The 23183-nt window shown below is 40.4% G+C and overlaps 1 protein-coding gene and 1 long non-coding RNA gene across 2 annotated transcripts in view; one reads left to right on the plus strand and one right to left on the minus strand.

Moving 5' to 3' along the window:
* Nucleotides 1-13391: 13391 nt before the first annotated feature.
* LOC120792967 lies at nucleotides 13392-18026 on the minus strand. The gene is made up of 2 exons (XR_005707915.1): nucleotides 17975-18026; nucleotides 13392-13797 (listed from the first exon to the last, which is right to left on the minus strand). It is a non-coding gene; the product is annotated as an uncharacterized LOC120792967 (long non-coding RNA).
* Nucleotides 18027-18713: 687 nt separating this feature from the next.
* shank3a (SH3 and multiple ankyrin repeat domains 3a) overlaps nucleotides 18714-23183 on the plus strand; it is a 152161-nt gene continuing 147691 nt past the window's right edge. The window contains exon 1 of the mRNA XM_040132424.1: nucleotides 18714-18775. The gene's annotated coding sequence lies outside the window, so the exon portion shown is untranslated. The remainder of the gene's footprint in view (nucleotides 18776-23183) is intronic.

The raw sequence follows: 23183 nt of genomic DNA on the forward strand, positions 1-23183 counted from the left end.
GACAGCATCTAATAGATGTGCATTGGGAAATGTGTGAAAGTGGGCTTGTCAGAGATTAAACCTGTAACTCATTTTATACAATATACAGTATGTATAACCACCAGTAGTATAACCACTTTCTATGACTGTATTCTATTACTAAACTAAGTAAATAGATAAGGAGAAAATGAAGATGGTAATTGTTGTTGGTCTGGTGCTTTGTGGCATGCAGCAGTTCATAGTTCTGAGAATGAGTTTTTACACTAGTTGCCCTGTGCAGTCATGTTTGATATGCAGCTTTTCTCTCTACTGTTCAGTTCCTACTGCTGTACTGTAATTACTGCACTTGGCAGACAGTCACGACGCATCGACATCAGACGAATTTGGGTTTAGGGAGGGGATGAGCAACAGAAAAGAGAGATGTGGTGGTGGGGATGCTTATGAGGGGAAAACAGTACAGAGTAACACAGATTTTTTTCCCCACAGACTTTTACTGAAAAATTATAGTATTATAAAAACTGTAGTTTGTGAGTAAGCGATGCAAGCAGAGGCAGGTGGGCATATGCTTGTAGCTGAGTGTGTCTGGGCTTGTCTGTGTGTCAGATGGGACATGGTACAGTGGGTTTTCTTTGTCATAATTAGGAAACCTAAGTGCAAGTGTTTACCATATATCTGATTAGTCCCTAAGACCTTCTACACATAATCACCAGCACAAGTGCTTTGTAAGGCCGTTGTTTTCCTATGGAGAGAGAGATGACACCAAACCTCAACACTGTGAGACCTTTGACTTGGGCGGTGAGACAAGCTCAAATTATTTAAACTAACTTATTTGCCATGTATTTTCAAAGAAAGGCCAATCAGCTCATAACTCACCAAGAAGCTCAAGCAACGTTTTGGAGTATTTAAGCACGTATATATCTCTGAATTAAAAATGATGTATTGGTTATCTTCAGTATATATTGTGTAATTTTTGTATACAACGCAGATGAATAATAATAATAATAAAAATCATAACAATAATAATAATATTATTGTGTGTATTATTGTGTGTGTATATATAATATATATATATATATATATATATATATATATATATATATATATATATATATATATATATATATATATATTTATATGTATATATATATATATGTATGTGTGTATATATGTATATGTATATATATATGTATGTGTGTATATATGTATATATATATGTATATGTATATATATATGTATGTGTATATATGTATATATATGTATATGTATATATATATATGTATGTGTGTATATATGTATATATATGTATATGTATATATATGTGTGTATATATGTATATATATGTATGTGTATATATGTATATATGTATGTATATGTATATATGTGTGTGTATATATATGTGTATATATATGTGTATATATGTATATGTATATGTATGTGTGTATATATGTATATGTATGTGTGTATATATGTATATGTATGTATATGTATATATATGTATATGTATATATATATGTTTATATATATGTATATGTATATGTATATGTATATATATATGTATATGTATATGTATATATACATATATACATATATGTATATATATATATATGTATATGTATATATACATATATACATATATGTATATGTGTATATATATGGAGGGCCCTCATATTTTTTTTGAGTTTATATACCTCAAAAGGAATATGATTGTTTTACCAGCATGGTATGAGTGGCTCATCTAAATATTCCTAACTCAAAATGTATTTTATAACTGTAATCGTAACCTTGCAAATTTTGTTGATGAGAAAGTAGTAAAATGGAAGCAAATTATTGTGGACATTTGAGTCTCAATAAAGAAATAATATGAAAGGCATAGAGAAGCACTGGAGAGCTAACAGATGTGAAAAGGCTCTGTGAGTTAACGTGCAGTTACGCCCTTTAATATACTCCCTGCACCAGGTAATAATGGTGTGCAATGGCATAAGAGGGAAATTGCTTTTCGGAATCAATGATGCCTCTCAGAACAGAGTTTTGCTAATGCATTAACTGGGAATGCGGGTTCAGGACACATTTTCTTAATGCTTGATGAAGCTGGAAATGGATAAAGACTTTTAACAGATCAACAAGGAGTTACAGGATGGAAGAACTGAATATAGTGGTCAAAAATATATATGCCTTGACATTATATGCCTCAAAAAATGAAAATATTGATTCTGGAGTCATTATAACAATGCAAAAACTGTGCTATAAAAAATTGCAGTTTGCAACTATAATACAACATACAGTACAGCAGGGACAAACCAAACTGATGTTTACTAGTAGTGATGCACAGTAGAGATGAGTAATATGCTTGTCAATCCCGAAAATTAATAGTGTGAGCTCTTGTACTATTCATTGTGAGCATGATAAACATTGGAAGCATTTAAGTGTACAAAAGACACTGAACAAAAGCATACACTGAAAATGTATTTGGCTAGTGCCCCTTCCTGTTCAAAGTATCTGGACAACAAATGCGAAGGCCAACATGAAGCAAGGGATTAGAATAAGTGACAGAAAATATCCTGTTGGTAAAGAATGAAAAAAATATGATAGAGGGACTTATTCAAGGCAGTATGTAATCTAAATTTATATAATGTAGGGATCCTTCAGTCAAGCTTTTTGGCCGAACCGCGACAGCGAGGTCAGCCTTGCAAACACAAATGTCTCTGGCTGACTGAGTGATGAATTTAGACCTTTGTTCGGCAGGCAGAGTGTTGGAGTTTCCCCATTGCCTGTAGCTCTTTCAAAATGAATTGGCACTAACAGTTTGTATTACATCATCAGGGGGGCACTTTGCAGGTGGTGTTGCCAACTTAGCACCTTTGTTGTTAGATTTGAAGACTTTTCAGACCCCTTTAGCAACTTTTTTTTTTTTTTTTTTTTTTTGGACAAACCTTAGCTACTTCCCATAGAAGAGAGTTGTTAGTGTTGCCCTGCGAGGGTGAGGTCGGGCTTTCACTCCACAGACACACCTCTTTATGCATCTCAATTGACCGCATGGCAGCTGACATAGACGTGAATGAGAATCTAACTTTCTCTTTGAGTGATTTTCATTTTACGAATAAATATAGCCAAAATCACAGCACAGTTCTTTAACTTATGTGTTTGGTGATTTTGTCAGACGACATTGTGGTTGTAAAATCAGGATTTTAGCAGTGCAGAGCAGCAGCGTGGAAATGGCTTGGCAGTGACTGATGGTTAGCATGTAGTCTTGATGGGCTGCGTTTCAGTCACAGCTTCATTGGGAATTCAGCTATATTGAATTACTATATATGTTAGAACAGACAGTAGGAGAGAAGCAAACAGATAAATTGCTGAAACCGGCAGACACTAGGCAGAATGCAAATACAACGCAATGAATGAATATGCTATTTAGTGTATTACGTCATCTAGTGTCTCAGGGTTTAGCTACGTTACATTGAAAGTAGTTGTTTACAGAAGGTCCACAACAGTTTTCAAATACGTCCTCAATTTCCCACATCGATCATATGCGGTCCAGCCATATACTAGGTTTTGAAATAGTCTCATTAAGACTGGTACCAGCCCCAGTTTTAATGTCATTATTCTGCTGAACAGGGTGCACGGAAATATTTAGATATCTTTGCTTCATGTTATCCAGCGAAATGCGTATTGGCAGCAAGCAGGCATATCAAACAGTGTTTACTGTATACTGGCAAGTCATTGACAAAAAAAGGCACATAATTAAAGAGAGACGGCAGCCCTATCCCTGAACAAACTCCAGATGCACTGAAGGGCTGTCACTTTCAAATGATGTCTCGATAACATCTGTGCAACATGTTTTGCCATCTCCTTTAATGAGGCCTTAAAATCTTGAGCATATAAATGCCACATCTTGTTTGTATAACTGTGAAAAGGCTCACATTGAATACTATTCCAGTTTTTCATACACCAATCAACACAGCATTGCACAGTGAATTTCACTTCCTTACGGTTTTGGTGATTCAATATTTTACAACCTTTTGATGTCAGTGGCATCTATTTGTATGCAAATTAATTGTGTTACAGCAGGCAACTGATGGAAACACTAGAAACATTGCAGGGTTTTAGGCATGTTGGGTTATGAATGTGAAGTTCATCATATTCATCACTCCAGTTGTGCATCTTTTTGGAAGGTATTCACCATGGGTAAATCCAGAGTTAAAATCAGATAAGAGAGATGCCACACACAAAAGAAGCAACATTTTAGGCAGGACTGCACAGCGATAACATCAAGCTCTACATGTTGCTCGTGCATGAGGCAGCACAGTGAAAATCAAATATGGATCAATCAACATGAGACTGGCGCACTGTCGTGTTAAGCAGTTCTCTTTGTCTGATATTGCTGTGCTAAAGCGACACTGTGGTTTTAGCATGTTGAGTTTTCAAAGTCAATATAGTCTTGTTTCCAATGATGGCACCAACTTGGCACCTACACGCCATCTCATACTATTGTTTTCTACAGTATCTCATAACAGGACGCAATCTAGCAAATCATTATGCTTCATTCACAAATATTTTGAAATGGTGGGAGTGGTAGAAATGATGGGGAAAAAAACTTTCTGAAGATGTCAAGTAAACTGTAAAATAACGTGGAGTTGCATAAATAATAATAATTGCATATCCTATATCAGTTCAATCAGGTTTTAGTGCAGAGCCACAGCTCACCTGATATTCGCCTCATGCTCTAGACATCTCTCCAGCCACGGTCTCATTGAAATTTTGCTTTTTTAGCTCCATGTCATTTCCTTTTTGGTTCAAATTGCAGATGAAGATTAAGATGTGTGTTTCTTTTTGATATAGTCCCAGACAAGATTTTGTGTTCTTGAGGGACTGAGGGGTTGCCTAGCGACACATTAATCATAGTATGTTGTTCTCTGTATTTACTCTGTCATTCAAAATGTGCTTCTTTTTAACTGCCAGGACTAAACAAATTGTTTATGTGGGTGGAAATAGTCATTATGTGTGGGCTATCTAGTATTTGTAGATTTCAATAACCTTAGTGTCTTTTCCCATCTTTGGTGTTTCAACACACACACACACACACACACACACACACACACACACACACACACACACACACACACACACACACACACACACACACACACACACACACACACACACACAGTGATGTTTCTATGCTTGACATCCCAGATCAGAGCTCCACTCTGATGTGTCAAACTGCCACAGGACTGGATTGTGACCTACATAGAGTATGTTTCTCTCACAAATAACACATGTAGATCAATAGTCATAAAAGCTCAGGAATAGATGGCTTAGTAATGGTTTGTATCCCTGGTTGAGAGGGATCAAATGGTTTTATCTTATGACTAGTGGCTTACCTACAGTCTGTTTATCATTCTTTTCCTATATGTACTCATAAATTAGAAGGACCTGGGGATGAAAAATTTAAACCTTAATTTCCTTGATCGATAGTCGGCCACATTAACAATCAATAGTTGGGTACTTAACAATTTATGAAATCAAATGTTTTCTTTCCATAATAAAACTGTTTTTTTTAACCACTTACATGACCTGTTTGCTACATAATAACAGTAAATTAAAATTTAAAGAACAAATTAAGTAAACACCAAGTTACTTGACTTAGAAATGAAATAACACAAAATAATGACTTAATTTAAAATTGTGGAGCCCATTCCCGCCTGTCTCTATACAACAATCGACCAAACAAAACTAAACTTTTAAACATGGCAAACAATGCTGCACAACTTCCAGGTTTTATCGGAGAACAAATATTAGATCAGACTAAACATGTTATATACTAAGTAAAAGCCTGACCCATTTTTCCTTTATCAAAAGAGCTGTGGCCTTCAAAAGCAGATAAAGATAATATGCATACCTTATCTACACAATGGGACTAAGTGCGTTTTTCACTGAAACATTAACATTGGTACAGCCGCTGGAAACACCTACTCAGCTGGGACAGATTTCCCAGGGATGCACAAATACTGAAAATTGCATTTATACGCAAAGCAAGGGGGTGTTGCTTATAGAGTTAATCACTTTTGTGGTGATTATGTTCGAAGCATGTTTAATTAGTACTGCTTGTCCTGAATGTTAGCACCGCAGCTACAGCGGTTCTCTCTGCTGTCTGAAACTCAGCTCCTGGCCTGCATTAACTGAACAGCTGCTTGCTGCTTCTGTTGAGGTGGTGCTAATTTTGTTAATGAAAACTGTGAGACATTGACGTGATGAAACTGATGTCATTAAACAATAACTGTCTAAATGTCATACAATGTCCTCGATGAAGAAGGATTGAATAAAATATAGTTTGAAAATGAAAAAGAAACGAAATCTCTATTTATTTTTGTTAATGAAAAAAGAGAGACAAAATTACACAGTCCGTGTGTTGTTGTTTTTTTTTAAATTCCAAACAATGACATAATCCAAACGACAATGAATGGCTGCGCTGGGCATTTCTCCTCCTGCATGCCTGCATCATTTTCCGGATGACTCTGTACACGAGCAGCGCACCGATGAACTCACTGCCAACAGTGCTAGCCTGGACCTAGCCTGGTTGGAAAAAACGGGTTGACATTTAGACGCCCAAATATAATTCCACCGAGAGAAAAAGTGAGTATGAAGTAGAAGAGAAGCCGTGCAGCTACAGAAATGCTGAGAAGAATACCACAAACCCGAACAGACATCTCAAGGCATATCACACAGAGAGTAACAAGGCAGCATATTTCTGTTAAAATGCACTGCATATTATGTAGAAGATTGCTTTTTGGTTTTGAATAAAATCTGTTGGGTAGCTTGTTTAGTAGTTAGCTTGTGTTGTATGCAAAGAGATTCCGAAAATGTTCTTTACAAATTTGCTTAGGTGGTAGAGTACAACCTACTATAAACACTTACTGTATGAGTATAACACAATCTAGAACAACAGTACGACTAAGGCCTACAAAATTACAGACTAAAATCAATACCTCTCTGGCACAGTTCTGACAGAACTGAACATTATAAGGGTAGGATTTATTGCAGTGCTGTCCACGGTTCTTTTCGTTTGTGTGTCGTTTTTTCTTTGGATACTCAGGTCTTTCTTGCTTAAATTATCAGAACAGACCCCCTCTCTCCAAAGCTGCATTCTTAAACATAAAACCTGTCTTTTTTTACCTTATTTTCATTTTGAATTTTCTTTTAGAAAATTAGTTCAGTTTAAAAAAAAACATGTGGTTGAACTCTACTTTGAAAGCAGTTTGCTGAATTTTGACTGAAATCTTCTGATGATGACTGGTTCAGTTGACTAGAAATTTACTAAAATCAAAAAGCATTACGTTGACTAAATATGACTAAAACTAACGTGGACTTTTGATCTCATGACTAAGACCAACAATGAGTCTAAAAATAACTTACAAAATTACCACTAGTTGAAGGTAGTTTGGCGTTAGCATGAGCCTTAGAAAGCTAGCTAAACTGGACAGCTGCCAGACATTTCCATGGTATTTTCACAACTTTATGCTGCAGTGTTCTTCAACACGACTGCCACAGTGAGCACAGAAAGTCATGGTGCAACTTACCTCTACCTTGGATGGCAAGGAGATGCGTTCATTTTATTATCTGTGCAGCCTTACGGGTGGTAAGGGCTGCACACGTGTGACTCCATCTCATTAAACAGTAAGAGGCACCACGTAATGGCACAACCGGATACTGCAGAAAACTACAGTGAATTTTCTGACAGTTACACCGCACAGCCTCATCTTCTGCACTGTTGGTTCATATATTTTGAATCGATTTAACTAATGACATTTAATCGATAAATGATAAATCACTGACATCCCCAGAAGGAACAGTTTTCTTGATTCCATCCATCTCATCACCATATTATAACCTCATTTAATTTCTTTCTCATTTTTGAATACAAGAACACACAAAGATAGAATGGTGGGGTTATAGGGCAGCAATGGAGTAAATGAGGTGAAATATTTATGACTGTAAGGAGGGCGGATGCCAGGCCATAGCTCCACATTGTAGTTTGAGGCAAATATTATGAGTTGCAAAATATTAACTGTCCTCCATTATTATTCCATCATGATTACTGCTGCTTCAGGAAGGATGTCTCACATGCAACTGATACAGTATATGCACTCCTTGTGCATTGGGTTATCCACCTGGTTGTGTAATTGTAGGCCATAATTTGATCTACTAGAAAAATGTATATCACTTCAGTTAGGTATTTCTTTTCCGACTCACTGGATTGCAGAGTTTCTGTTATGACTATGTCTCTTTACTGTATATTTTTATATCACAGTGACCACTGCATCACTTCAGGGACTCATTGGAATTTCCCCACAGTCCTCCTGTTGAATCAGAGGCAACATTCTCTGACATGGTGTATATGAAAATAACAGAAGGGAGAAAGCTTTGGGAGTTTTGATGAAATGTACTGGCAATACCCAGACATACATTCATAAACAGTGGTATTGCTTTTTACCTACATATTACACTTTCTCTGCGAGAATGGACATTTTATCTACACTATGTAACTTATAGAAAATCTATCTTTTGTAACAAAAATGTATCTCATTCCATGAGTAAAGAACAAGAAAAACAAAGGTTCAGGGAAGGTTTGTATTTATCATGATTGCTGCTCTACTTAAAACAGTGAACAATTTGTAGATTACCTACAATAGCTACCACTAACATGAGCTCATGAGCAGCAGAGCCATGCAATTTACTACAAGGCACCTTTAGCATTTTTGTATGATTGATTACTCTTTAATTTTCCCCCATATGTCCATCTTATTGTTTGCACATACACATCCCTGTTGTAGTGTGTTCATGGTCTCTTTATCTGTGACCCATAGAAGACATTTTGTTAGACAGTTTACTTACTCCATGGATTAGATGTCTCTTTGGTGACATAAACCAGACATCTGTTTGGTGGTGACTACTTGCCTCATGAATTTTTGTTTTTCAGTACTTGGATGCATACTGTGTGCATGCCATCTTAATTTAAGGTGAAAGCTCCTTACCAGATTGGGATGGTTCCCAGAATTGATAGAAAATGGCAGTTGTATCACATAATCAAAAATATGCGGCCACTGCCTGATTCCTTTTCAGCCACATGTACTGGTAGTTAGCCTAGCAAGAGGCTGCTGTGAGACAGCTTGTCTCATTTGCATTGGCCAAATGAGATGTTTGATTGGGAAATATGATAATGTCTATATGTACAGCATACAGCAGCCCTAGTCTAGATTATGCTCTCAATAATAATCCCAGTTTGATTGCTCATTTTATTGCATTTTTCATAACATTTTATATTATTTCATGTTTAAACTACACTTTAATAATGCCACAAAATGCTGACTGAGCAGTTCAGACTCTTGTTCTTCCAATTCCAGTAGTGTATACAAGTAAATATACACTAAAAATACTGAATGAATATCAATATATGAACATGTATAGCAAGGATAAATGCAAAAGGGTTTAATTTTTTGCACATTTTTACCCAGGGGTTTGCAGACCTAGGCATGTTTTAGCCCTGAGTATATGCATTAACATACTTGACACCTGGCTTGATCATACAAAATCGATAGCACAAAATTTTTGTCACCCTTTGTACATAGCCAAATGGAAAAATAAAACTGCCATGCCACTGCATGCAGAAGTATTGTGTGCTAATAGGCACAACCCCTGATTCCCCCAGTGTAGCAAATATTTGATAGTATTAATTTAAAGATGGCACAGTGACATTTGACCTCCCTAGCATCCCCAAACTGTCTCTTAAGAGCTGTGTTGTTGTGTGGAGAGGTAATGCAGTGCATGGTATGAAACAGGTCTTAATTGGCTGGCAGGCTTTATGATGTTCTCTCTGGGGAGCCCCATTGATTATTAATAGGCAGGCTGCATCAAAGAGCCAGCTGACATTCGAGCAGCAACACTGGAAAACACAGAGATCAGCAGATACTGTACATCCACAACTTTCTGTGGTCATAGAGAGAGAATTTATGAATCAACAGGCAGATAGTGAAAGAAAGAATAGTGTGTGAACAAGAGGAAGCAATAACAGCAAAGACAGTAGAAAAATCAGTGAGGATGCAGTGTGGAAATGGATTTTGGTACACAGAGTTTTGTTCTGTAGAAAGTGTTTGTGCCTTTTAGCCATATACCTTGTACACAACTTGATTAAAAAACCTGTCTTCTTTGACAGAAACACTTTTTGTCGAAAGTAATCTAGAATGTCCAGCAACATCGTTTACCTCAGAGTCACCTCACATAGATTTGTTTTTTCACCATTGTTTGCGTGTTAATAGCATTGTATGCACTGCATGTCTGTTGTTGTGTGTAAAAGAATGTGGTACCACAATCCAGTGTCACATCAGCTCCAGTGATGCATTGTCCAGACTCACTGCAACATCTTTTCTGACAGAGTGTAGAAATCGCCATGTCCTTAAATGTACCCTTTGCAGTATAGGCAAAAAAGAGATGCAATTCGGTTTTCCACAACATTAAAATGTTTCTCTTTCACATTTCCAGTTCTGTCGGCAGGGGTGACGGATTGAAAAGCAATAGTGAAGGAGCTTGCCAAGCAGGATTTCTACCCTGCCAACCAAATCAAGACAAATATTTATGAGTTATATTATAACTCATAAATGGCATAACATTCTGATTACCCTGCTGTAAGCCTAGGAATATCACTGTACTTTTCATGTATGTCAGCTGTGTGTGTCTATATGTGAGGGAGAAAGTAGGAGGGGCACATCTGTTTGCTGTGTCAGCCCATGCGAACTGGATAGAGACAGTGGCTTTGGGATGTGGTGCAGTTACTGTAGAGTATTGATTCCAAACGCTTTTAGCGCATGGCTAATTTTCCATATGGGACCTCTGCTTGTGGCCCCGGGGCTCTGGATGGGTCAGGCACTGTTTTGTTTACAGTGAGTGGTTAATCCGTGTGAGCTGGCTGTGTGTGCGTGTGCGTGTGCGTCTGTGTCTGTGTGTGTGTACGTGTCAGAGAGAGAGTTGAGAATGTGCATATGTGTCTGTTGACACTTTGATTTTGATGGAGGCTACTGTCATGAAGCATCTACTAATGTATGCACGCACACACAATCTTATTTGCAGTTCTATATGCTTTATATTTATAGAAAATAACTGTAATTTTAGACTCAGTCACAATGTTGGTGAACATATTTCCCAAATCACTCAGCATGCAGTATCCCCTTCAATCAATTCTTTTTGCCACCAGCATTCAGTAATGTACTTCAAGAACCTGAGTTTCTTGACTTAAAGTGATGCTATATGCTGGGCTTCTTCAAAAATCCTCTGCACAGCAGCATCAGCAAAGTTTCCCAGCATGGTAATGTCTACTCTCATAAATTCCTGCTTTTAGGGTGTCAAAACATTTCCACTTTTGATTAACAAACAAACATTATGTTCTATACAGTGTACACCGTAGTCCTTTCTAGAAGATGTTAATCCTGTTGATTTCCTTGTCAATCAATTTCAACCTGCCGGTGGGCTTGTAGAGGAGACCTACAGTCATCAGGCATTAATGTCCAGACCAAAGTGAATCCATCAGCTTCCTCTCAGTATCCATCAGAGCACTGTTAGGAGTTGTTAGCATAGCCAGGTGATGCCAAAGGCACTGAGCCATCTATTTAAAAATCAGCATCTGCCACTTCAGTTTTGACAACCTTGCTTCTAATACCTCAGCTACACCCTTGGAGTTCCTACAGAGTCATCCAACTCAACTCAGGTGTACCCTAAACAGTCCTTTCTGCTGTCCTTGGAGTCCACTCAGTTATTGTGGAAGGGAACCTTAGGCCAAGTCCCACACTGCAGTGCTTTCCCCTGATGGTTCATTGGTGGCCCAACCCAGTCCCTGGTAGCACTTTGAAAAGAGATGCTGCTTTTCAAAAGTCGTCACCTGATTCAGGGAAATGGCACCACTGCTCCTGCACATCCTGACAGAGAGTGAAAGTGGGGAGAAAGACATACACACAGAAACAAAAACAAAATTTAAAAATCAATACAAATTACAATTATAATTCTCACTCAGTAATATCATCTTCTTCATACTTACTCAAGTCTAGTATGGAGTGTACATCTGAAAAATTGATATTCATAATATTTATCTTAAAGTGAAAAATTGATATCTGCTCTCATCTGAGGTCAGCCCTATTGAAAGAAAAATCAGCCTATTATACCTGGTGGCCTAAAATAAAAATACTGCGGAACAGCAAAAACGACCTAAAATCACCTTCTCTCCCTTTGTTTGATGCTTCTCAGCCTTACCAATCAATTACCTTCATTCAAATCATTATGAGAGAGAGGAAGGTAGCAAGAGGATGTAAGATAGAATAAATAAAAATGTTTTCAGGGACAGAGAGAGGAAGTGTGTATGTGTATCTGAATGTTGAATAAATGTGGTCCTGCGTGACTTCAGTCCGTGAGTGGTCGTGACATTTCCTTTACTAGGTGTAGAGGAGCGTGAAGCAGACTCTGATGTGAACAGTTATCACATTTACTCCAGGCCACAGCCTATGTGGCTGGTTTGTCAAAACGGACTATGTAATGCTCTCCCTCCCTCTCTCCCACCCTCTTGCTTGCTCCACCACCTTCCTTTTCTGTCATCACGTTGCCACCCTCCCTTTTTCTTCCACGCTCCCTTTCTCTCTACTTTTTTCTTGGCCCACTGACTGTCTCTGCCACATCCTCTTTGACCCTCTCTCCTTCATGCTACCTCAGCCACCCTTCTTACCTTTTTTATTTCTCCCTCCCTCTGCTCCAGCCTCCTTTCTTCTGGTGTGGGTGTCTTAGAAGGGAGCAGGTAGGGCTGGCTGATGGCTTGCAGTGGATTTCAGTTGTGCTTGTGAAGGTCCTCATGTACAGTACAGCTCTATGGCAGGGACTTTAAAAGCCTAGCGAATGTTTCAGATACACGCATACATTGCACTGGATCCATGCACCCACTGCTATGTTCATGAATTATTCACTTTGTTTTTACTGGGCTGGAGCGCAAGAGATGGGGTGAGAGGGGGTGGGGTGAAAGAGATCTGAGCTGAAGAGAGAAGAAGCAGTAGCTGTTAGCTGAGGCATGAGAGATAGCCTCCTTATAATTTTAGTCCATTCTCTTAATGTTCCCAAGCCATGGGAGTTAAACAGAGAATCTGGAGTGAAATGTTAACCTATAGGTACACTCATAGATCCTATATGTTTTTAAGTGAGCCCTGTTGCAAACCAAGTCTCTTAAAAGGTATAAGATATGAGACATTACACTGTACGGATTTTGAGATGTGAAGTTGAATGTTGTCATTATACAATTATAGAGAAAGATGACAAATGACAATACTGAATCATCTACACCTGGGTGTGCTGATGTCACTTTTTTCCCCGTCAGATTTATGGTCCAGCTATTTCATTAAGTACTTGAACCATCCCCAAGTACTGCTCATTTATTCAATTTATGTAGTTTACAATGGCATAGCATGGAATTAAACATATATATGAAACTGGGTTTCTGTAAAGATTACTGTTACGTCCCCTAAAAATGTCCAGGGGATAAAGGTAGTTATTATTATATATAATAGTTACTTAGTTATAATTATGGTCGGTGTACACAGTGACCGATATGGAACCCACGTACACTTCAAAATGCTGCAAGGCGAGCACCATCGCCAGGGTGTCTTTCCCAATGGTTGAGTAGTTCAGCTTATGGCGATTGAAGTTAGCAGAGAAAAAACGCACCAGGTGAGGTACGCAGTCCGCATCATCCTGCAGTAACATGGCACCGGCTCCACAGGCACTGGCGTCAACCTCCAACTTAAAAGGAAGGGAATAGTTAGGGGTGGCTAGGACAGGGGCACTACAAAGGAAAGACTTGGCAGCTTCAAAAGAGTGCTGGCACTCAGCAGTCCACACAAAGGGAACCTTAGGGCCACACAAATTGGTGAGGGGTGCAGCTACCACTGAGAAGTTTTTGCAAAAACACCGATAGTAACCCATCATGCCCAGAAAACTGTGAAGTTCATGCCTAGTGGCAGGAACGGGGTAGGTCAACACAGCGGTGATTTTGGCCTCAGATGCACTGGACGGACTTGCCCATGACCAACTTGTTTACCCAAATAAGTAACAGTTGCCCTGCCAAACTCGCACTTGGTTAGATTAAGAGGCATGTTTGCACTGCAAGCTGCTGGAACACTGTCCTCAGACAAGAAACATGGTCTGACCAATCACTACAGTACACAGTTACATCATCAAGATATACACTGCTACATCATCAAGATATACACTGCAGTGGGGAACATCACCCAACACCTTGTGCATCAAACGCTGGAATGTAGCAGGAGCATTTTTCAAGCCAAGGGGCATCACTGTGTATTGCATGAAGTGATTGAGGGTCACAAGCACTGAAATGTCTGATGCTCTGGGGGTCAGTGGAACCTGACTTAGGCTCTTAGGAGATCTAGTTTTGTGATGAAGGTAGTAGGACCGATGCTATCCACACAGTCTTCAATATGGGGCAATGGGAAAGAATCGAATACTGTAACTATTTACTTTCCTGAGGTAGGTGCAGAAACAGGGTGTCCCATCAGCTTTACGAGCCAACAGACACAGGGAACTCCAGGGGCTGTGACTAGGCATAGGTAATCTGTTTTTCACCAGATAGTCAACTTCAGCTTTCATGACTTGACATTTCTAAACGGAGCAGCGGTAGGCATGCTGTTTGATAGGAGCAGCACAACCCGCATCAATGTCGTGCTGAAAGACATTAGTTTGTACTAATGTCTGGCACATCATCAAACAAAGTGGGAAACAAGTGAAGCAGATTGTTCGTTATCGAGGTACGACAGACAGCAGTCAACGTCCGACAGAAACTAACAGTTGGTTAACCTACCACTCTATTGGACACCAGAGGGCAAGTTGAGTCCATCATCAGCTGCACTATCTGCACACACCAAGGAAGCACACATCTCAAAACTTTTCTGTGTCACCAGAGACGTGTCTCTGGGGAAGTAAGGCTTAAGCATGTTAACATGACATAATTGTTTCTTCGTTCTACGCTCTGGATTGAGGATGATATAATCTGTATCAGAAACCTGCCGTTCCACCATATATGGGCCCAGAAATCAAGTTGTGAGGGCAGACCTAGGCACTGGCAACAACACAAGCACTTGATCACTGGGATGAAACTGATGCACCACTGCTTTACAATCAAACCACTTCATCATGCTCCCGTGGGAGGAGGAGAGAGCCTCCCTTACCAGGGAAGTTGCATTATGCAACTACGCTCTGCACTGTGAAACAAAGTCAACACATTAGTTTCAGAGGAGGCACCAGACATAAACTATTCCTGTAACATCTTCAACAGGCCAGTTCAGCTGCTTCCCCTTGACTCAGGACTGTAAGCAGTACTCACTGAGTGTCAAATGCCTAGGGGCTGCAGAGTCTGTTGAAAGGTTTTAGACAGGAAGTTTGTTCCCTGATCAGTTTGTACCACACATGGTAACCCAAAAGTAGTTAAGAACTTTATTATTGCTTTACCAACAACTGATGCAGTAACTTTCCTTATGGTATTGCCTCAGGAGACTGAGTTGAAACCTAACAGTCAGCAGTAACTGGTTACTAAACCTAGTTTTGGGCAGAGGACCGACACAGTCCACAATAACATGTTCAAATGGAGCACCGATAGTTGGAATGGGACACAGAGAGGCTGGGGGGACCTTTTGATTTGGCTTACCTGCAGTTTGGCAGGTGTGACATGGTTTGCAGAAACGTGCCATGTCGGCTTTCATTCCTAGCTAAAAGAAATGTTTTGAGATATTTTTTTTTGTTTTACCAACATGACCAGACCTTAAATGCTCATGTACCAATGCTAACACAAGCTGCCTACAACCAGCTGGAACAACTATGCAGTGAACTGACCTCCAGTCCTCACCTATGTCACTGACTGTAGCTCCCACTCGTGGAACCCACAATAAATCATTATCCAGTAAGTATTACTGCTTCCGACTACACTTATTAATGCCATCAACAACAGCAGCAAAGCATTTGGCCAGAGATGGGTCATTTTTTTGAGCCTGGATGATTGCATCATGAGTCATCAGCAGTGTCACATCATGAACAGCAACAGTCTCTTTGGAAGGACAATTCTCTGACTCACCAGTAGGGGGCAGCCTGTCCTTGGTCGAGGCTGACGCAAACAGGGAATCAGACATGTCGTTACCAATAATGAAGTCAATACCATCGATTGGAAAGGAAGAACGATCAGCTACGGACCCCTCCCCCCAAAAAAAAAAAAAACGAAAACTAGCTTTGACTGCACATGGACATGGTGAAGAGGTGCAGGTACAAAACTCAGTCCAATCCCCCTGACTACTGTGATCACATTACAGGCAGACTCCTTACCCAGAGACAAGGCACTAGAAAGAATGAATGACTGGGAACCACCAATATCTCACAATAGGGTGACTGGACACTGATCTTCGGTCCTCCCCGTAAGAGATACAAACCCTTGGGAAATGAAAGGTTTGAAGCATTCATCTGGCCCTTTTGTAACTGGAGGATGGGTAACTGGGGATGGAGACAGTTTCTATCAGTCCTTCCCCTTTTGGCCTGGTTTGAGACTGCTGCTTATGTTTTAATGTCTCAAAGTCAGCAACTAAATGACCAGGCTTGTGACAGAAGAAACACCATCTCCCCACCCTAGGACTTGACAAAGGTGTACTGACACGTAAAGCCTGTGTAACATGCCAGTCACTAGTCTTTGGAGAGGAATCTTGGAGGGAAAAAACATCACGATGCACAAAGATATTTTTATGAGTAAGAGCAAACTCATCTGCTAACACAGCAGCCTGCTGCAGAGTGGATACTGTTTGTTTGTTTGTTTAAATAAGTCACAAAATGATCAACCACACAGTTTTTAAATTCCTCCAAAAACAGTAGCTCCTGTATTGAAACCAAATCATTAGCCTTACTGGCAGAACACCAGTTATCAAAAAAAAAAAAAAAAAAAAGCATATGTCTGACTGGGGGTTTTCTTAAAACCCCTGAAACACTGTCGATATGCTTCTGGCACCAACTCATATCCTCGCAGAAAAGAACCCTTAAGTTTGTCATACACCATGCTATCAGCGGCTGAAAACGTAGTGCACGTTTCCTGAGCTTTACCAGTTCGTTTTCACTATAGCAAAATGGCCCACACATCCGGCGGCCAGCTTAACGCATTGGCTATGCGTTCAAACGCAGTGAAACAAATCTCAACCTCAGATTCGCGAAACACAGGGACTAAAGGAAGTTTTACTACCATCAAATGCAACTGCAGAGCCAGATGACGGCAAGTTACCAGCTCCAGCAAAACCTGAGTCCAACTGCAGCTCCAACTGTCGCATTTTAATTGCTGTCTCTGCCTCTAACCTCTTCAACTGTAACTTCCTGCGAAGCTGAAATTCCCTCTCCCGCTCCGCTTTTTCAAACTGGAGGCAAACAAGACGAACTTTCAACTGTGTATCCACCTTAGAACTAAGAGTGGACTCAACAGAAAAAGGATCAAACTGTGGCAGCATACTGGTTTTTCCCTCCGCCACCCCAGTTAAACCATGAGTGAAGCTAACCGGCAGTTGCTCAGCTGGCTCCTCCACCAGAGAAGCAGAGTGGCTCTCAGCCAAAGACATTACGGCCACACCACCAGCAGGTTCAGCAGACAGTGGTAAAATAAGAGCCCCTTCATTAACTAAGCCCTCCAGGAGAACAGCTTTCAGTTCCTTTTTAGGGATTGCGGGAAACAGGGACATCATAATAATGGGCGATTTCACACATATCAGCTTTTCTACACTTATCAAACTGAGTCACAGTGGGATTGACCACGAACTCAGCCAACACAAACTAAGCCATACCATCTATGAAGCAAACAAAAGAGCAACACCTGCAGCAGGCAGCGACGGCCCTAGGCCAGGCTAACGCAGTACCCCATTCACAAAAAAAAAAAAAAAGCGCCTACCAGTCTTCTGAGGCTTCTCGGGCTCGAGATGACTTGAAAAGCTGAACTTCAGTGGCCCGAGCCCTGAAATGCATACCTCCTCCAGGGAAATTTATCCCCGCCCAGGGTTAACCCCAAAAATAAAAAAGGCAAAATAATAAACGAGTGCCCGATGGAAAGGCCGATACAGCTCAGCTGGACACTCACCTGGATAGCTGAGGAAGCTGCTATGCAGCTAAACAGTGGACACCCCAACACCGGTACTCACCGCGACTGCCACCGGAGAGAACACACAAAAATCTCAGGTCTAATCAACAAAACAACCAATCTCCCTTCGAGATCCCAGATGAGCCCCCAATGTGTTATGTCCCCAAAACATGTCCAGGGGTTAAAGGGAGTAACAAATGTATAAATGAACCCGGGAAGAAGAAAGAACAGGGACATGGACGATTTCTTGGGAGCAAAAAAGATTTATTTACAGCATAACGCAACAATAAAAGACAGAAACTCAAATGAACCTCCTCGTCAACATGAAAAGAGAAAAGGGGGAATGGAGGACAGCACCGAGCTCGGTATCGAAACCGAAACCACAGCACCCAAACTGCTACATGGCCCGCTGGCCCAGACTGGTCTCCCTTTCTCCCCATTTATGCACCTGTGGATGAGTGATGGGAGTCAGCTGCGGGTGATTAACGTGCTCCACAGGACGAGGGGCGGTACTTGAGGCACAGGAGAGAGAGGAGGGCAACACAAAAACAAACAATCCACAGCAATAGGGCCATAACAATTACTCACACAGTTCACTGTGCCAAACAAAAAATGGTAAGATCAGCTGCAAGTTTTCATTACTGATTAATCTATTAATGTTTTTTTTTTTATTCATAGATTTATCAAATGGTGAAAAATAGTAATGGCAATTTCTGAGAGACCAAGTCGATGTTTTCAAATTGCTTTTTTAATATCACAAATGGTTCAAAACCTCAAACCATTCAATTTTCATTGATCATTAAGAAGAGATTGATTTAAAGATACAAACAAGGATGCGCTGGGACACATCCTCAATTATGTTCCTGAGGTCATCGGGTGTTTTGGATCTGCTAATATCATACAGCCTCACTCAGGCTATCCACCCAGGGTTGATCTGACCCTGGCTTGTGTACCAGCAGCAGTGGCTTACAGCCATACCGACCTGGATATATCCGATCTTGTCAGATCTTGTAAGCTAAGCAAAGTCGGGCCTGGTTAGTACTTGGATGGGAGACAGCCTGTGAATACCAGGTGTTGGGGAGGTAGAGCAGGTCGTCCACTAACCAGAAGGTTTGGGGTTCGATCCCCGACATGTCGAAGTGTCCTTGGACAAGATACTGAACCCCAAATTGCCTACGATGTATCATCGGTGTGTGAATGTGTGTGGGTGTGTGTGTGTACAGAAAAGCGCTGTTTGTATAGAAAAAGCACTGTATGAATGTGGTTATGAATAGGTGAATTTGGCAGTAGTGTAAAGTGCTTTGAGTGATCAATAAGACTAGAAAAGCACTCTATAAGTGCAGACCATTTGCCATTGGCCCATGGATCACTCCTAATCCAAAGCCATCTGGAGGCCCTCTTTGCAGCCTGCATGGTGGACTTGATGGCTTTCCTCCTTGCAGCCCCAGTGATACCAATTACAGTCACTCATTTGGCAAACGTTTTTATCCAAAGCGACTTACAAGTGAAGCAACTTAGGGTCATTGTCTTGCCCAAGGGCACTTCAGCACAGGGACGGAAGGAGACAGGGACCCTCAGTGCACAACCCACTGAGCAACACTATAGAAAAATGTAGACCTTGAACAGTGAGTGGCCAGGAAAGCCTCTACACTCCACTTCAGTGTGCTCACAGCACACCTCCCAGCCTCTCTTCTGGCTCTATAAGGAGCACCTGCTTGGAAGAGGCTGATGATAGCACCACATCTGGTCTCAACAAAGTTATCATGACATGGTCTGGGAAGTTGAGCTGCCTCTCCAAGTCGACTTGCAGCTCTCAGTGTGACACAGGGGTGAGCAGATTGGCTGCTGACCTGGGCTTTGGCTGAGACAGCTCACCAGCCCTGACAGAGGCGATGTTTCTCTGGCCGTGGACATGCTTGTTGTTGGCAACAGCGTTGGCCAAAACTGCAACTGCAGCTGTCTTCAGCACCTGGTCATGTCACCAGTGATAGCGGCCCTCCCCCAGGACTGTTGGGTAGCTGCTGAGGATTAGCTCAAGTGAATCTTTCCCGGGACACAGAAGAAATGCTTGAGAATTACTCTTGCTACAGATGTGGAGATTTTCTGGGCTAGGTAGGACTTCATACACAACTTGGACCATGAACTTAATCCCCTGGGGTTCTGCCTGCCAGATCAGCCCAGAATAAAAAAGAACAGATATGGATCCTCACATATGAGGAGCTGGAAAAAGTGGCTATTCAATATTTTTGCTTGATAATGACTGAAGCAATTAATTGATGATCAAACTTGTTAGATATATTTTCTGTCCCATTAATCCTTTTAGTTGGCCAATCATTTCAGCTCTAGTTGTAGAATTACACAGAACTACACACTTATACTCATCCATACCCCAGAGTTCTATCTCAGTCTGAAATATTGTAGATCTTTTAGAATAGACTGTAGAAGCCTGTGAACTACACTCATGAAAATTAAGGTGGATAAAAAAGTGTACTGCATATTAACCCCAAATCTTTGTTCACTGACTTATTTATTGCCATTTCTCTAGCCAGATAACTCATTCCCTGTATGTAGATCTCTTCAAATGCTGTTGCCCGCACAGTTTATCCTTGTATGATGCAAGTAGGATGAAATCTCTCCCTGGCCCTGCTCCAGCTATCTAGGGGAATCATTATTGCTTATTGGCAAGTCATCTTAGGTCCCTTTGATACATTCCCAGAACTTAATCCTTCCAATTGCGTAATCTGTTGTCATTTATCATGCACTTCATGTACTCAGATAATTCTAAATATCATCATTTTGAAAAATTAAAAGTGTTGCATTCTGGCTGCTGATATTAACTTGTACACAGCTTAAAATTGTTAATTAAACTAGTTACAAACACTGTAGTTTCATTGTAATCCATTGTGCCATTTTTAAAGTACACAGAGACCCATTTGGCCAGTACTGTAAGGGCACAGAATCACTCTATAAAATTTGAATATTGAGGTATAATACGAGGTTTTGGGGAAGAGTTTTCCTTGCTCTAAAGACCTGGCAAGCCAAACATACAGGTAGAGTGAACTGCTATCCTCTAATGTATTAGGGCTACCTGCCATGCTCTTTCTCCAATGCTAATGGGATTAGATACTGTAGAATGTCCAGTATTGGCAGGGCACTCACATGCAAGCCTCCGTAGTGCATCATTTTCAGTGAGAGTTGAAAATGTGTGACCCAGAGGGATTTAAGTCCATATATTCTTTTAACCTTGCGATGGGGTTATTTGGCCCAATACCTTTCAGAATAATTTGTGTTTACCTCAGCTGAAAGCAAAAGTGTGCCACCAAATTAGCGCTTTGGTATCTGCTCTGAGACTCTCCAGTCAGTTAAGTCTTTCCACAAGGTCGTTAGCATATAGGATAGCAGCAAGATTTGCTTTTAAAATCTTCTCTTGAAGAAGCTGTCTGCAGGAATCAGAGGCTTTTCTGATATAATGAGGTGACATTTTGGCTAAAGTAACTTCACAGGAAATCCAACGAGACACATGGAAACTGTACAAGAGAAAGGACCACTGGCAGAAACTCTACCCTCACACTTTTTCTCTGTCTCACTTGTTGCTCCCTTCAGTCACATTATACGATTTGTTAACTCATAGCATGTAACCAGAACAGCTATTCTTTGTTTGTGTTTCTGGTTCTTGATATCAGCAGCTTCCATGTCTTCTCTTGGCCAACTTCTCCAATACTATTCAGGTGTCTGATGTTTAGTGCTGTGCTCTCTTGTGTAACCTGATACTTAAGTTTATAAAATACAAATATGTATGTGAATCTTCATAAATCACCCATGCAGAGGACACAGAGCAGAAGAATGTCGAATGTTGATTAATGTGTGTAAATATTCCTGAAGCTTGTATTTTTGTGGATATCCCTTTGCATGTGCATTTGTGTGCATATATTGTATATCTGCATGTGTGTGTCAGCTCAGGTGCCCACATTATGTTGTGTAACAGCAGCGTCAGAGCTTTGATCTCTTGTGTCTCCTGAGGTGCATGCTTTAAATTCCACCCTATAAGAAAGTACTGTCTTGGTCAACTTGAACAGTGATGGCTCTGAGAACATAATGGAGCACAGCACTAACTTAAGCTCACAATTAATAATTAACAGACCTGCCACAAATGTTTCATTGTACATTTTCCTTGCATGAGAAGCTTGCTTGTTCAAATGGTGGGCTGTGTAACTGGCGATATTCAAGCCCTGGAGTATTTGTTTTACACACCACACAGAGGTCGTGTACTGAACTCCTCTGATAAGCATTTCTACTGTCATCTTGAGTTCTGAGTTCAATTGAATATGACAGCATGAACTGAATAGGCCAGTACATTAAGCATGTTGGTTTGTCAACATGAAAACTACACATCTCTTTTCATAAAACATGACAGTCACAGACTATGAAATTGTTTTTCGGATGCCTGATTTACAACACACTTAGATCGAAATCAAGGTCGGATTGACATTTTCTGCATAGCTGCTAACCACAGTACCAGTCTTAAGGTTTCACAGAGCACACAAACCTCTTGTTTATGGCAGTTTGCTCTCAGCTTACCATTTGATCAGTGACCCCTCGCCACCCCCACCAGATCCAGATAGATAAAGTGAAGCACGAAGGCCAAATCCTACCCAACATTGATCTGAACGAACAATGCCCCCCCCCTCCATGCTGTTCTGACGTCACCACACTGTCAGTAAACTACAGCAAAAGTGTGACAGCAGCAGTGTCACACTACAAACATTGTAACATCAACATGGGCAGAGTTCATTTTCATGTGTTACTGGGGAAGTTCCTTCACATTTGGTGAATTGAGCATCTTAAAAAATATGAATATCAAACCAGAGTGAAAATTTTGAAAGATTTATGTCAGCAGTTGCATTTATTAGTTAATTATGCTTCTATTAACACAACACAATTCAAACCCACAGTTAATACTAAGGATCAAAATATTGATCCTTACCTTACAAATGTTGATTAATCCTCTATCTCAATTCTGCTA

The sequence above is a fragment of the Xiphias gladius genome, chromosome 8, assembly GCF_016859285.1.
Source record: "Xiphias gladius isolate SHS-SW01 ecotype Sanya breed wild chromosome 8, ASM1685928v1, whole genome shotgun sequence".
NCBI lineage: Eukaryota > Metazoa > Chordata > Actinopteri > Istiophoriformes > Xiphiidae > Xiphias > Xiphias gladius.